We start from the raw sequence: 15260 nt of genomic DNA, 5'->3' as shown, positions 1-15260 counted from the left end.
GCCCCCTCTGGGTGGTGGCCCCCTTAGCATTTGCCTATACTGCCTATGCCTAGAACCGGCCCTGTCTGCCTCGCTTCACTTTGAGGAAGTGATGGTATTTCCACTCGCTCTGCTGTTGAGGGGGCGGAGATATGCAAATCTGTACCTTATTCACGTCAGCAATACTGTCAAATCAGAGCGGCTTAGTTGAGTGAGGGAAGATCTCGTGAGAGTCAATATGATAATTAACGACACAGACCACATTGATATAATCCCCCATTGCTAGGAAACAATGCTAAACACTGGAAAAGGCCATTTATAATGCATGGGACCTTTAACTATTATTTGGTTGAAAAACACAGAGCACGTTGTTTTTTTAATCTTGCCCTGTAAAAAATAGTAAGATACATTTGAAAACAAATGTAAGATAGAAAGATGGATATTATTACTCCCTTTTTACTTAAATGTTTGGGGGTGAAATAGGGCTACAACACAGTCTACGTCGCTAGAAGAGGCGGGAGGTTCGAGCCACGAGCCGGCGCCACGGGGAAAAAAAGACGAAGAAAAAAACGAGCCAGCCGTCCCGACCTGCCAATCACCCGGCAACCCAGACAGACAACCAGGCCCCCGGCGGCTCGCGCTCAGATAGCCGCGTCATTGTTGGCCGAGAGCCCCGCTGTCTGAAATGAGAAAAGCGCTGCTATTGGCTCGCCCTTGGCCCAGACAGCTCACGCGCACAAACACAACTCGCATGTCCCCCTCCCCCTGTCTCTCTCTCTCTCTCTCTCTCTCTCTCTCTCTCTCTCTCTCTCTCTCTCTCTCTCTCTCTCTCTCTCTCTCTCTCTCTCTCTCTCTCTCTCTCTCTCTCTCTCTCTCTCTCTCTCTCTCTCTCTCTCTCTCTCTCTCTCTCTCTCTCTCTCTCTCTCCTCTCTCTCTCTCTCTCTCTCTCTCTCTCTCTCTCTCTCTCTCTCTCTCTCTCTCTCTCTACTCCCTTTGTTATTGCGAAAGTAGGGAGGCTGCGCGAGCAGCAGGATGTACGACAGGCAGGCAGAGCGAGGTTGATAGACTGATAACATTCAGACATCAACACACAGACCCAGACACAGCGGAGGCGAGGGATACACTCGGAATAGCAGCGTCAAAGTCGTGTCCTTATTCTGCCCAGACCTGCTGCTGTTTTGTAAGTAGACTGGACTAACGTTTTCGCTTCGGTTTCACCCCCCTTTCTATTAATTTATTATTTTTCCTTTATATTTCAGACCAGCTTCATCTGTATGGAATTGCTGGTAATTCTCGACGCAGCAACAGTTGGTCAGCTGCGTCATCATTAGCATTATAGAAGCTTTGGCTTCAAGTCGTTTCAAGTCAATCTGTCTTGATATGCTTTTTAACCTGCTTTAGGCCTAAGTGCTATTCTATTAGCCTACACGTCATGCAATAATGTCTCATTCAATCTGTCTGACACATTTGAAAACATTACAGTTTACAGCCTTTTTTAAATTAAGAATGCTAATATGACTATGTACATCACTTTGTTTTACTTTGCTTCAAGAATGGGAACACTTGCATTCCTGGTTTTACTGTCTAAAGCATGGTGAAATTGTCTGGCTGAAGGAAGTGACTGGCATAAGTGACTGGCATGCTGTGTTGGCACACATGTTGGCATGTTTGTAAACAACACAAAAACAACTTGAGGCCTGACCACTGACTCAACAGACCCACAAATTGGCACAAACCATGTACACGCAACATTGCCTTTACTGAATGGCCTACTCACATGGTACTTAGATTGAATTGCACTAGTATGTACAAAGATAATGCAATAGGAAACCAAAATTAACCAATGTAGAGGGATGGAGTATGGAGTGCCCACACTTTTTGACACAGAATAACAGAAACAAGCGCCAAAATGCAGGGGCCTATGTGGCCATGGGCCAAATAATTCCACTGGACTTTGATAATTGAATAAGCGTAACAAGTGAATAACAGTGTCTTATGTCTAATCACAGTGTTTGTACGTTGAAATAGAGATTTGATTAAAGATCCTTACTCAAATATAATTAAACTGCAAAATAGACCACATAGAATGTTTAATAATTCTCTGGAAGCCTTTGGAGGGCCAAAATGAAGGCTGTGGAGGGCAGCCCTGGTATAGGCTTACTACTGATATGTTGAAGGGACACTTTGGAGACAGTCTTTGGTGAGTTGTTAGTTTATAGCTACGGGTGGAATGGGTGATTTATCCTGCCTTAGTTTCCGGTGTAGATTTGGTGAGTTGTGTGGGAGGTGATGGTGTCTTGTTTGAGGGGGTGACAGTGGCTCAGGAGGTGGTGAGTGGTTGTCTTGTAATTGGAAGGTTCCCAGTTTGTTTCCAGCTTCTCTCTGCAGTGTATCGAAGTGTCCTGAGCAAGACGTTTTTAAACCAACCCCTAATCAGGGTTTCTGCTAGAAAAGAATCAGTGCCGGTCAAAAAGTGCCAGTCCACACATGCCCTGGAAGATTTCAATGTCCTGGACAATTCCAGTCAAATTCTATCATGTGTTTCTTGAGCTTATTGCAATAATAATGTTATACCCGATGCTTAATTCTCAATCGCTCAATCGTCACAGACTCACAGTTACCATTTGTGTCTCTCCACTCATGGAATGGCAGATTTCTTGAGAAACGGGTGTTTTGGTACAGCCAGGTTGTCTGAAGTGTTTGGGTCCATGTAGAATGAATGAATGAATGAATGAAAACTTTATTTAACAGATTGCAGAATGGGTACAATACAGTACGGCTCAATAGCACAACGTGGTTAGCCACAATGTCCGTATCAGTAGTCTATGAACGTTATGCAAAGTGGGCGAAATGTTGTTGACACAATTTGGAACAAACACAAACCATTGTTTTTATCTTTCAGATAACGCTATGGTAGCTGTATTCCAACACAACACGTTGTTATGTGGTAATGTTAGCATACTATCCATAGAATCCTCCTCATGCTCTCGTTGCTCCGGCTTCCACTGTTCTGTCTTTCTGCTGCTTGCACACACACACATGCCTCACAGGATTTCAGAGATGTCTGTTTCTGTGGCAAAAACAATCACTTTTACTGGTGTAACCAAAAAAAAACAGAGAATTATTTTCACAGGACATTATGACCAGATAGATTTAAATATGTCAAAAAAGATTATATACAGTAATTCCCTGTTCGATTCCAACTCCTCCCGGCAGCATGTGGAAGTGTCCTTGAGCAAGACACTTAACCCCTAACTGCTCCTGATGAGCAGGTTGGCACCTTGCATGCATGGTTGCCTCTGCCGTTGGTGTGTCGATGTGTACTGGGTGAATCATGTGAATCATAAGTTGTAAAGTGCTTTGGATAAAAGCGCTATATAAATACAGTCCATTTACCATTTGTTTGGCATTTGGTAATTTATAGCCTTGTTGGGGGGGGGGGGGTGTAAGATGGCAGCTAGCATCTAAGTGGATTTCAGGAGGTGGAGTGTCAGGTCTCTGCAGAGATTCTCTCACTCTAGTCCATACCTCTCTCCACACTATTTTAGCACTGTGCCAGTGCTGGAGGGAGGTCTGGCTTAACCTATTATCATTCCGCTCTGGCTTGTTTGTATTTCTTTAAACTAATCACAATCATCCTGGGCTTAGTTCCGCCCAGGATGCAGCGACGGTGCCCTTGCTGAATGTGTCACAGATAGCGGAAGGGGAGGAGAATTCAGACTGAAATAGTCAGCCAATCGCATGCTTATACCCACAGTCTACATCCTGTGAGTCAGACTACTCTCACTCAGGCCTTGTCCAGACTAAAACGATTTTGATCGTTTTCGTTTAGTTTTCATTTAAAAAAAAAAAAGGTTTCCGTAAAAACAAAAATGTCTCAAGATAATAAGTGCGTGCCACAAATTTACAAAATAAATGTTTTTCCTGTTTTAGACGTCGCTCTTTTATTTTGAAAACCCCCGACCGGAAGTGTTGTTGTGCCGTCCGGTTTTGTGCTTTTGAGCTGACCTAGTTTTCCAGAGACACAACGTCGGGAGTGGAGAGAGAGAGAGACCGCGGCTCAAACTACCTGTGTTGTATAAGTAATTGATTGATGTTTAACTTGTACCTGTGTCCAGTCCTTTCGACTAGCAAACGTTGTCTGTATTTAATGTTACCTCAGGATTAGAGCTGCCGCGGTATTGATGTTTTCCTTACCGCACACATTTGCAAGATATTTCCTACCGCCGCGGTAATAACCGCACACACACACACAAAAAAAAAAAAAGTTTGAATGCATTTTTTTTGTAGTCTACTCTTTATAGCATATAGCCTGCCTCTAGTCTAAATGTCTATCTTTAGAGGATGACTTTGCAGCATGAATATTGTTTGGGATTCGGCATGCACGCATTCGTTATTAAAAGTGAAACACGGATTCGAAGTCTCCCCTACGGTGTCGCGAGCAGGGGTGGTAGCGGCGCGCCCGCCGGTTACCCCCCCGACCCTTTCTTCTTCTTATTATTATAACGTTACTACTTATGATTACAAAGGCATTCGATTTGTGGCATTAACGTTAGTATAGTTACACGTTCGTATTTACCAGACCATAGCAAGGCAAGCGTTACTCAATTAATATCTAAGTTCCTTTCTTTGCTCAGAGCGTGCCGAGTTGTACCCATTCTGCGGTCTGTTAATAAAGTTTTCAATCAGACAAGTGTATAGAACGAAGGGCTTTTATTATAACATTTCGTTGCAGTAAAATCATTATGCCTCGTTCCCTGAGGAGCGACGGCGTCGGTAATCCACTCCGGTCTCCGGTGGGAGCTAACGTACTATTAGCCGTGTTGTGGTGGCTGAGATTCAGGAAGTAAAAGCGCTGCAAGATGCTCCAAGCATGTGACGCGTATCTCTTCTGACCAATCAGTGGTCTGCAGTGTTTCATGTGACTTTTCTGGTACCCAATAGGGTCGCTTGGAATCTCGACAGAGAAGTAGGGTATATCTGCAGAGCCGCAAGCCCAACGAGAGCGTAATAATAATAATAATATATTAAAAAACAGCGGTGATGCCGGTATTCAGCCCAACGCTGCGGTGGGCATGATGTAACAGCGATACCGCGGTAATACCGATACCGCGGCAGCTCTACTCAGGATACCACTGTCTATTGTATTTACTTGGTTAGCTATTTAGCTAATGCTGATAGCATAGCATAGCTTGCTGGCTACAGCTCAACACCATGCCATGAGGATACTATTTACTAAATTATGGAGGCTTTTTAACCCTTTAATCGCCGTTGACGCTGAAACACGTCATTCCCCGCCATGCTCATTCTGCCGTTGACGCTGGACAGCGTCTTTGATATCAATATTTCAAAAATCTGTGATCGAAATCATATTTCTCCCCCGGAGACATGAGATGTACTGGTGAGCCCCTATCAACTCTCTAACTGTTCAAGAGCGCCATCTGGTGGCCGATCGGCCTGATCGCCCAGGGAAGAAACAGGAAGTGGAAGCTGGTGCTCATTTCAATTTGGTCCGATCACTCGCTATAGGTCCCGGGACTCGATCTCGACACAATGGATAGCGATCCGTTGCCAATAACTCGATAAACAACATGATTTGGACGTATATACTATTATACAACCTGGAAATGGATCGGGTATTTCTACATCCCATAATAGAAAAAATTCTGTTCCACACTCATCTCCCAACGGCGAGAGGAAGCTACGGTGAGTTTCAGCGTTATTTTTTAATGTCTTCTATACTAACTGCTCTAATGATCATATCACCCACACTAGATTAATGATATAACGTTGCCCACGGAATTATAAACGACCCCCCGCCCATCCGGTCAACATCAGATCATACGTAGTAACTTCTAGAAGTACGTGCAGTTGAAATTTTTTATCTCGCGCCGATTGCTATCAAACTGTATACAATCATCAATATAATGCATTTGGGGCTAGAAATCAAGTTCTGGAGAAAGCTGCAGAAAACGATAAAAACATACTTATACTTTAGACCATATTTTAGTATGAATATGTGAATGAAAAAGTATAACGTTGCTACACCCTGAACAATTGATATAGGACATTGAATGGGCCATAATAATGTCAATTTAGCAATAGAATTTAAAAAGTTATAGCCCTGCAAAGAAGGGGAACTTCTCCATAGACAAATAGAGCTGGCTAGGGATGGTAAATTATGAATTTAACCATGGCGATCAAAGTGTTAAGGAATGTATGATTCTTAGTATTTCTTACATCTGTGCCTAATGTGTAATATTTATTTAAGTGCAAACTGCAATACATTTTTACAGAGACTTGATTTATCCATTGCATTTATTGTTTTTGGTTGTGTGTGTTTTTTTATTCAATTGCAATGTTTGCTAACAGAGACGGAGTCCATTTTATTTATTGTTTTTGTGTTTATTACAGTGCATTTTTGTTAAGAGGCTGAGAGTATTTTATTTATTGTTTTTGGTTGTGTTTTTTATTCAAGTGCAATCTTTGCCAAGCGACAGAGTCCATTTTATATATTGTTTTTTATTACAGTGCATTTTTGTTAACAGAGGCTGAGAGTCCATTTTATATATTGTTTTTGTTTTTTATTACAGTGCATTTTTGTGAACAGAGGCTGAGAGTCCATTTTATTTATAGTTTTTGGTTGTTTTTTATTCAAGTGCAATTTTTGCCAACAGAGACAGAGTCCATTTTATATATTGTTTTTTATTACAGTGTATTTTTGTTAACAGAGGCTGAGAGTCCATTTTATATATTGTTTTTGTTTTTTATTACAGTGCATTTTTGTGAACAGAGGCTGAGAGTCCATTTTATTTATAGTTTTTGGTTGTTTTTTATTCAAGTGCAATTTTTGCCAACAGAGACGGAGTCCATTTTATATAGTTTTTGTTTTTTATTACAGTGCATTTTTGTGAACAGAGGCTGAGAGTCCATTTTTATTGTTTTCGGTTGTTTTATTTATTTAGGATATTTAAAATGTCTTCCAATGTTAAATAAAAGTGTATTGCACTTTGAAACGGTGTCCTTGCATTATTATGCTATTATCATTATATTTGTGAATTTTTAAAAGAAAATTGAGAACTTTTGGAAAAAAAATAAAAATAATCTCTAACCGGTTGCAATAATATCGCTTATCGTGATATTTTCGGGGGCAATTAATCGCCCAGCAAAATGTGTTATCGTGGCAGGCCTAGCCGTGGTCCAAAACAACAATTATTTGGAGATGGTTCGGATTAAAAAGATGGGATGAGCAGCAGAACCATCAGAACCTCAGGTTTGTCATTTGGGACCTTCAGGGATGATAAGAGTAAAGCCTTGTGAACTCTTCTACATCACTCTAGTCTTCATACATGATGCCAGTTTAAAGTTCACCAGCAGTAAATCAACGTTAATGCAGGCCTGTCGGAGCTCGTATTAATGATCCATGTGGGCTTCTAATAGAGCCATATGGAATCCGCGATCACGGAATCGCGGACGGAATCGCGGAATTGAGCAATAAAAATGGAATCAACTATAAAAAATAAAATAATTTTTTTTTTTTTTTTTTTTTTATGTTGTGGGACTTGTACAGCACTTTGTTCAACTTTGTCAGTGCTGTAAAGTTTAAACCTTTTTAAATCTTAGACAAACAAAACACTTTGCTTTCATGAAATATTGTAAGCCGTCATTTGAGGCTTTATAAAAGCAGCACAATGAACACAAATCAGTCAGTGCCGAGTCCGACCTCATCTTAAATAACAAACAGCATTGCTTGTTACAAAGAGACGCAGAGTTGATTTTGCTAAAATATATATAATTTATTTGTTTTTTTTAATAATAATTTTTTTTTTCATATTCGAATCCCATGCCCATCGAACGAAGCTTCGAAGTATTTAAGACAGCCCTATTAAATGGACTGTTATATCTTATTAAATTGTGGACATTTATTCATTCCCACTTATTACACTATTTCTGATGGTAAAATGAGCGTACAAAGCAAAATACAGAATTCTGAAATATTAAAACGGAAAAAACTGAATTTGGAAAAAAATTAAATGGAATTTGGGAAAAAAATAAAACGGATTTCATATGGCTCTAGCTTCTAACAATCTAATGTTAGTAACATTACTGCTGCATTTGTGTGTTTCTCTGTGTGTACTGTAGTATATGTATGTTTACTTGCGTTGTCCTTTCACACACAACACTTGAAAACTAAGTACCAGTAGCCTATTACAAACTTTTAATAAAGTCCTTAGTGAAGTTAGTGAGTGTGATTCAGTGGTGGTGGGAGAGAGGGGGAAAGAGAAATAGAGGGAGAGGGATGTTTGAGAGGGAGGGTGAGCATGTCCTGTGATAGAGATGCACAAGCAACGTTATTATTCTTATTGTATTTTATCACTTAGAATCAGATCAGCTATTTAGCTTGTAACTGAGTCTGTCAACAAACAGCTGGCTCCAACACTGTATTGGAGATTTGGTCAACAAGCACACAGTCTAACCAAAGTAGGACTGGCCTAAACTATTTGGACATTTAAACATTGCTATTTCTGAAGGCATAAATTATATTCTCCTTTTTTCTTCATTAGGCCTAATGCATTGATTTTGTCTGCTTTTTCTCAATTTCAATTTAATTAAAATGTTTCTTATCTTTATTCAGTATTGGAACATGATGATAGATAGTGCAAATAGGACTCAAAGTCTCAAGAACACAAGCCCACTTCATAGGAAAGGAGGAGGCACATATAGAAATTGTTGTAATTCCTACACCGTTCACCTGATTTGGATGAAAATACCCTAAAATTAAAGGTGGAAGTCTGCAGCAAAAGCAGTATGCAGTTAAAGCACATTGTTTCATTTCAAATCCATTGTGGTACAGAGACTTGTGTCAATGTCCAAATATTTATGGACCTGACTATATCGTGTATCACCATTCAGACTAAGAATACAGAGATATGTTTGGTTCATATTGCCCTAAATACACAATATACAAGCAATATACAGATTATGTAAGAGACAAGCAAAATACAGAAAGTGCATGGGTGTGTGGTAGTGCGGACAATGATAATGTGCATCACGTATGGAAATTAAACTACAGAATTTGTAGATATGAAGCAGGGTGTCATAACTATCTGAAAAAGCAAGAGTAGCTATAGCATACAGAGAGATTATACTAGTCAGCCGTTTATGAGGGTGACATGAGGTAAGAAACTGCTTGTGTCTGCTAGTTTTTCAGCATGAGGGAGTTGAAAGAGGTGTCCAGGGAGTGTGGGATCTATGTAATGATTTTCCCTGCCCCTTTCCACATTCTTGAAGAGTACACGTCCTGTAGGGCAGCGGTTCTCAACAGGGGTTCCCCGGCACACAGGGGTTCCGCGGAGAGCTGCCAGGGGTTCCGCGAGATGCCTGGCAATGTTCTTTAAAAATATAGAATGACAACAGTCTTATTTTGAAAATCCTATAGCGGGTCTCATTTCTGCCCACGCGCAGCTCCAGCTAAATAACTAGGCTCCGAAAGCTAGCAACATTTAGGTCATTATGATACTCTTATTTTGAAACTCTGTGGTGTCGTGACTCATATCCGCTCTACAGCACACAGCCAATAAGGATGCATCTCAACACAGCAGGCTGAGCAGTGAGCTTAGCGTCTCTCAGCTCAGCAGTAGTAGCGTACTCTGGATCTGGAACGCGGACATTGAAACACAGCAAGGATAGTGTTTTTGCGACCCAAAACAAATCCCTGCTGTTTTATTCCGCAACGGGTCAAATGCATATAACATGCTTTGCAATCCTTGCCATTCCTTTGTGGCCACGTTGTGTTTAAGACCGGAATTAATGTCCCTTTAGCATAAGCTAACAACAAGCCCTGTTCAGAGCGACAGAGAACAGCAGGGTGGGGACTTGGAAGGAGGACTGGGAAGGAGGGGGGGGGCATTCTCCCTCTATGTGTGTGCGTTTGAAAATATATGATGAAGTCAGACTACTATATTATATTGATAGTAAATGTACTGAGGGTGGACAGACAGATTATGTTGATATTTAAACATAAAAAATACAATACATAATAAATGTATCCATGATCATCATGCAACATAAAACAATTGCAGGAACGGTTTGGGAGAGGAAGGTGTTTTAGGTTGCGTGTTCCAAAAAATGTACTTAAAGTTTAAAGCTCAATATATCAAAACGTGGCACTTTATAGTGAACAGGCACTTTATAGTGAATCCAAATTATTTTTTGGATTACAGAAAATTATCCCTAAAGTGCTATCTGATGCAGCTGCACTGTTTTCCATGAAAATACCATATTTGGATAAGTTTGACCATTTCTAAAAATCTGAAAATCATTAAGTCACTCTGGATAAAAAAAGACTTTACAGACAACATTGAGACAAAGCTTCCTGACACATCTCCATCCAAACTCTTGGAAGAACTCATTGAAATCTCATCTGATACCACCTGGAGAGCTAGTTTCAGAGTGTGGTGCTGAGTACCAAGTATCTCATGATGCTGCAGTTAAGGTGTTGATACCATTCAGCCCCACATATCTGTGTGAAGCTGGCTTTTCATCCATGACAGCTCTGAAAACAAAATATAGGGCCAAGTTGAGCCTTGATGATGACATGCGTGTTGCCTTGTCAAAGATCTCCCCACGTATTGACCGTATTATTAGCCAGCAGCAGCGGACCTCGCATTGAGCTAGAAATGTCCACTGAGTGAACGAGTGCTTATTTTCTGTATTTATTTATATTTTTTGAGAAATGGTAACTTGGTGATCCTTTTCTGTATTTAAAAAAAATAAATGATTTTCTGTTTTTGAGAAATTGTCAAACTTATCCAAATATGCTATTTTTATGGAGAACAGTGCAGCTGCAACAGATAGCACTTTAGTGATCCTTTTCTGTATTAAAAAAAAAATACATGATTTTCAGTTTTTTCTTAAATAAACATTATTTTGAAAGCAAGCACTTTTGTCATCAGATTCAGACATCTTTATTGATCCCGCGTGGGGCAATTCATATTTGCAGATTCACCAACAAGCAACAAAGACAAACAAACAACAAAACATCTCAACGACAGCACGGCAAATAAAGAATCATTGTATCATCATTGTAGCAAAAAAGACAGGACCGAAAAAGTCTTTATCGTATGTAGGGGTGCCCTGGAATATTTTATTGAACACAGGGGTGCCTTGGCAGCAGAAAGGTTGAGAACCCCTGCTGTAGGGTGTCCTGGTTCTTGAAGAGTACAGGTCCCGGGGGGTGGGCAGGGGGACACTGATTATTCCGCGGTTTTTATTATTCGCTTATGTCTGTTCCTATCCTTTTTTCTGTGGCTGCTCCAAACCACACCGTGATGAAAGTACTGTAACCGACTCGATGACTGCTGTATAAAACTGTCTCAAAAGCTCCTGTGGCAGACCAGACTTCCTCAGTTGTCGTTGTCCTTTTTGAGGATGGAGTTAATGTTGGTCTCTCCCACTTCAGGTCTTGGGAGATGGTAGTTCCCAGAAAGTTGAAGGAGTCCATGGTCGACACAGGGCTGTTGTGAGGGGGAGCCGTGCTGAGTGGCGTCTCCTAAAGTCCCCTCATCTCCAATGTCTTGAGCATGTTCATTCCGCTCCATGTTGCTCAGACTGCACCAGCTCCAGGGATCTGTTGAAGATCTGAGTGAAGATTGGAGCCAGAGTTGGTCGGCACAGGCTTTAACACGGGAGAGGGAGACACCGTCTGGAGTGGACCCGGTGCTTTCCTGGTGTTCTGTCTCTGGAAGAGCCGGTTAGCATCCTTTTCATTAGGTTTTCAGCCAACGACCCTGCATCTGTGTGGAGAGGCCTGCAAGACATCACAAAGCACAGGAAGGGGGGAGGGTTGTGTGATGGGGGCTGTTGAGCTGGAGTGGGTGAGGGTTGTAACAAGACTTTATTTGCTTCAGCGGGGGGGGGGGGGGGGGGGTCTCCTGTAGTTTGCAATGTCTTGCAGGCCTCTCAACAATGATGCAGGGTCGTTGGTTAAAAACCTGTTTTTCAGCTTTTCACTCTGGCTTCTTTTAACCACTCTGGTCTCATTTGTCATTGATTGCTGGCCTGCTTGTAAAGGGCTCCATCCCCACTTATGTAGGCATCCTCCTTGACCTGACAAATTTGTTAGTCTGGCTGTGAACCATGGCTTGTTTCAGTTGTTTGTGTTGTATGCGCATAAGGTCACACATGTCTTCACAAAAACTGATGTAAAATGTCATCGTCTGTCAGTTCGTCCAGATTGTCGCAGCTTCAAAAACCCTCCAGTTGGTGCAGTCAAAACACCTTTGTAGCTTCAGTTGGTGCAACCAAACAGCTTTGTAGCTTCAGTTGGTTCAGTCAAAACAGCGTTGTAGCTTCAGTTGGTGCAGTCAAAAGTTTTCAAAACAGCTTTGTAATTTCAGTTGGTTCAGTCAAAACAGCTTTGTAGCTTCAGTTGGTTCAGTCAAAACAGCTTTGTAGCTTCAGTTGGTGCAGTCAAAACAGCTTTGTAGCTCCTGCTTGGCCTTGTTGGTCCATGTCTTCACTCTTTTGACCACAGGCTTTGCTGAGTTTCTGCCAGCAGGTTGGAATAAGATGAGCTGAGCGATGATTATTAGAGTGTCCCACAGTTGACCCCGGGAACAGAATGATGCATGTTTTAAGAATAGTGGAGCAGTGGTTCAGTGTTTTTATCCTTGGGGGGGGGGGGATTAATGTGCTGTCTAAAGTCCCCAAGGATAATGGAAAATTAGTCCAGATGTTTTCATTCCAAGCTGGTTATCTGGTTGGCCAGGGTTTGTAGTGCGTCGTTCATGTTGGCCTGGAGTTTGATGTAATTACCGACCAGGATGATGGTGGAAAACTGAAAGTCTGAAACGGTTTCAGTTTGAAACTGAACCAAGTTCGGACTGCAGTATTTACTTAGCACTGTGACATCTTGGTGTAGATGGAAGCCCGGTTGTTTTGCTCGGTGTAGATGGAAGCCTGGTAGATCAGCTCGGTGTAGATGGAAGCCCGGTAGACATTATCCAATGTCGGGATGGATTCGCTAAGCCAGGTTTCAGCGAAGCAGAGGGCAGCAGAATGTGCAAACTAAAGTCCTTGTCCGTCCCATTGAGGAGAAGCAGCTCGTCCATTTTGTTGGGCAAGGAGCAGAGATTCACCAGGTGAATCTATGGGAGCGCAGTTTGAAGTCCCCACCGTCTGAGTTTCACTAGCGCACCAGCATGCTTCCCCGTCACCGTCTCCTCCATGCCCCACAGGGAGACACTGTTCCTTCAACAAAGATCTCCAGAAAAAAATCTGTGACAGTAATCTGGTTTGAGTAACATTGGATATTTATATCCAAATTTCATTCTTCTTTATTTATGGAAAGTGGCAACATTTTCAGCTGACTCATTCTGCACATAAGAATTACACTGAATGAGATATTATCACTGATATGATTTTAATATAGATTTTATCCAACCTTCTGCCTCCCATACAACTTCCTTTGCTTTGGACTTCAGCCACGAACTGAAGGCTGACATCTCTATCACGCTCACATTTTGCTGTTATCTCTGATTAATGGTCATCTAGTCCCTTCTGGCGCCAAGTCTCCCCTGAACATTCTGAAAGTGTCAGATCCCAGATGCTAACACGTTCTCTTCTTAAAGGAACACTTCACAGAAAAACAATTCTGATTCATGAGATAAGATCTTATCTTTATTAATCCCCTTGGGGAAATGCAGGGGTCATATCAGCACAGGGGATGGGGATGGGAGGTACAGACAGGGTCATAGAAATAACAATGAAAAATATAAGAATAAAAGGTAAAGAACTAGATTAAATATGAAGTAAAAATAAAGATGATGGTCTCATCTGCTGAACAGGTGAGATACTCTTATCAATAATACAACAACCCCATGTGTAAATATATATATACAGGTTATTAAAAAGTATTTTAAAAGTATTAAATTCATAAATAAAGGCCTTAAAATATATTCAAAAGTCTTAAATATTTGCACAGGTATTACATTTTCTTGGGGGCAGCCTGGCTGTTGGGAGATGAAATAATATTAGATATATGAAATGTTTTTGTATTCAAGTTGTTGTTTTTGCGGGGCTTTTTGGCAAGCGCTTGTATGGAACACGCAAGAATTTAAATTGGTGCTCAAGTGCCACATGTGCAGCCAGCCGTTCAGTGTCGCTCTGTGTTTTTCTTTTTTGCTAGTATGGTTGTGAAATTGGTATTACATTTAGCTCTAAGTGGTATTAAAAAGATCTTAAAAAGTCTTAATTTACTGAACATGCTTGTCATCTTAGCTAGCTCCTCATAGGGGGGATGGGAGGGGTTCTCTAGGTAGTGTCAAGCTTCTTCCTCGTCCTCTTCTCAGCAACCACTTCATGGTAAAAACTAAAGAGGATGCTGACAACTAGGTATTCTAGCCACCAGCTAGCTCACTTGTTTGATTATCTCACATTCGCTATGAAGTAAAAACAATATCATTATGTTAACGTGGGGGGATAGTAGCGGGATAGTAAACTCGAATAGTACGTTTGTGAGTTTTGCCCATCCCTACTGGCAACTACAGACTGGTAAAAGACGACTGCAGCAGGCTATTACACATTGAAGGATCTGGGTCTCCTCAGGAAGAACAGCCTGCTCTGTCCCTTCCTATAGAGGCCTCAGTGTTGTCCTGCTCTGTCCCTTCCTGTAGAGGCCTCAGTGTTGTCCTGCTCTGTCCCTTCGTATAGAGGCTTCAGTGTTGTCCTGCTCTGTCCCTTCCTATAGAGGCCTCAGTGTTGTCCTGCTCTGTCCCGTTCTGTAGAGGCCTCAGTGTTGTCCTGCTCTGTTCCGTTCTGTAGAGGCCTCAGTGTTGTCCTGCTCTGTCCCTTCCTGTAGAGGCCTCAGTGTTGTTCTGCTCTGTCCCTTCCTGTAGAGGCCTCAGTGTTGTCCTGCTCTGTCCCTTCCTGTAGAGGCCTCAGTGTTGTCCTGCTCTGTCCCTTCCTGTAGAGGCCTCAGTGTTGTCCTGCTCTGTCCCTTCCTGTAGAGGCCTCAGTGTTGTCCTGCTCTGTCCCTTCCTGTAGAGGGCCTCAGTGTTGTCCTGCTCTGTCCCTTCCCATAGAGGGCCTCAGCCCTCAGGCAACGTTTCATTTTCGAATTATTTCGTTTGCAAATGCATGTCCAAGTTAAAAGGCAACGCCGTTTTGGCAGGCAATTTCGTTTTCCTAGCGGCAACGCTCAAAGGGGGTTTTCATTTTGAAAACTCCCCTGCAACAGTGCCATGTAATATGCGCAAGCCAGATACGGAGCCGTTCACGGC

At 41.8% G+C, this 15260-nt stretch overlaps 1 protein-coding gene across 4 annotated transcripts in view; it reads left to right on the top strand.

The window, feature by feature from the left end:
* The first annotated feature begins 1025 nt into the window (after positions 1-1025).
* The window catches only part of LOC311246014 (mothers against decapentaplegic homolog 4-like), a 114976-nt gene continuing 100741 nt past the window's right edge, over positions 1026-15260 (top strand). For 3 of the 4 annotated variants that reach the window (XM_084336076.1, XM_084336075.1, XM_084336073.1), the window contains exon 1: positions 1026-1159. The gene's annotated coding sequence lies outside the window, so the exon portion shown is untranslated. Of the gene's footprint in view, positions 1160-11694; positions 11732-15260 lie in introns of those variants that run through there. The other variant, XM_084336074.1, reaches the window with a different exon arrangement.

Source organism: Notolepis coatsorum, assembly GCF_963971535.1.
Source record: "Notolepis coatsorum genome assembly, chromosome: 19".
Classification (NCBI taxonomy): domain Eukaryota; kingdom Metazoa; phylum Chordata; class Actinopteri; order Aulopiformes; family Paralepididae; genus Notolepis; species Notolepis coatsorum.
This window is presented reverse-complemented; position numbering and strand designations above follow the sequence as displayed.